This window comes from Dipodomys ordii, unplaced genomic scaffold (assembly GCF_000151885.1).
Source record: "Dipodomys ordii isolate 6190 unplaced genomic scaffold, Dord_2.0 Scaffold190, whole genome shotgun sequence".
In the NCBI taxonomy this organism is placed as follows: domain Eukaryota; kingdom Metazoa; phylum Chordata; class Mammalia; order Rodentia; family Heteromyidae; genus Dipodomys; species Dipodomys ordii.
Window position 1 is genome coordinate 418,032 of NW_012267406.1, and position 1,726 is coordinate 419,757.

The window sequence follows — 1,726 nt, forward strand, 5'->3', positions numbered from 1 at the left end:
TGATTTTCTCTATTCTGGGCTATGTCACTATACAATTTCATTCATGTTCTTCCTCTCAAAAATTAGTTAACACAGAAATGGTGGGACAAAGGGTGAACTAATTCAGCACTGATATTCACTAGACACTGTCTTGACAAATGCACTAATTACCTGATTTATGTAACTGTACCCTCTGTATATCACCTTTACAATAAAGATTTTAAAAAATTGTTTAAAGTCTGTTTTGCTAATTGGACTTACTATAGTTTTCCATGTTGCAACATCTTCTTCCTCCCCTTTTTGCACATCTATCATTTCAATTTCTGTCTAGGAAGAAGGAAACACAATTGTGTATGCTCCACCACACATGTACCTTCAGCTGAGTAAGCTGAAAATCTAAATGAGAAATTCTACATGAGAATTTCACAGTGAGGCCTGAGGAAGGGAAGGCAGTCAGTCTGCCTCACAGGGATGAAGCTCAGGGACTTGTGGAGGAGGGGCAGCAAGGTGCTTCCACTAATGGCTAGAAAAGTACACACAGGAGTTGAAGGATTCTCAGAAGCTTTTAAGCTTTCATTTTGGGTTTCTTAGGGGCACCTGTATCATTACAATAAATGTCTTTCTTGTTGATACTAGCCCTGTGTAAAATTCTGTCACAACCAAAGGGCTGGAAGTTATGTACTCCTTGGAACCTGTTTGTCAGGCTGGCTGTAGGAGAAAAGTGTATCACAAGGAGTGATGACTTCTGCAATGACAGTGGTGGCTGACCATGACCTCTGCAGACAATAAACTGCTTGCCACCCTTATAAAACACAGAAAAGATAAATAAAACATTCATGAGCTTAAGTGGAATACCACAACAACCTCTTCTCAAATTTCTACCAGGTAATGTTAAACTCCGAGATATGTAACTTTAAAGATCTATTAGCTTGTTAAAGGCAAAACTGGCATATATATGTTCACTGGGAAACAAAACTCACCATTTTATTCAAAGTCTTACAGTTTAATTTTTCTTGACCATGTCTAAGCAGCCAGAAGAGAGCTGCACTCCCATTAGTCACAGCCCCCCCCACCCCCAACTTCTTAATTTGTTTCTTCACTAACGTATACTTTCTTAAAGCTTTGACCTTGGGGAACTACAAGTAGGAATGACAGCTTTAATAGAGAAACTCACTTTGTCCAATCTAACATTCTGTCCTCTTGATGAAAAGGTGGTTGGGTTTTTTTTGTTTGTTTTGTTTTTTGTTTGTATTTTTAGTTTTTTTGTTTTTAATGCAGGGTAACTATGGGAAGCAAGATCACAGCAAAACTGCAACAAGTTACTGGCAGTTTGCAAACCTTGACTCGGATTTTTCAAAACAAGGCCAAGAAGACAGGATTTATCTTCGTGCAAATTAAACATAGGATTTTTCTCTCTCCCTGCCTTGTCAAGATGGGGGGAGACGGTTGGGACTTACTCCAGTGACTTAAGTTCTGGAGGGCCTGGTCTGCTTAGGTGGCCCCACAGCGCCCCAAAACCGAAGAGGGGCACTCTGACTGTTGAAATGGCAGTGAAGGATCCACGCGCGGTTCTAAACTACATAAATCGAAATTACTGTGGGCTTTGGAAGTAGTAACGATCCTTGGTTTGCAGGACTGAGATGACAAAAGTGCGAGCCAGGCAGGAGTCGAACCTACAATCTTCTGATCCGTAGTCAGACGCGTTATCCATTGCGCCACTGGCCCGTCGTACAGGCACGTCGGCAGA

At 41.2% G+C, this 1,726-nt stretch overlaps 1 non-coding gene across 1 annotated transcript; it reads right to left on the reverse strand.

The window, feature by feature from the left end:
• Window positions 1-1,631: 1,631 nt before the first annotated feature.
• Trnar-acg lies at window positions 1,632-1,704 on the reverse strand. Its single transcript has one exon. It is a non-coding gene; the product is annotated as a tRNA-Arg (tRNA).
• Window positions 1,705-1,726: the final 22 nt, after the last annotated feature.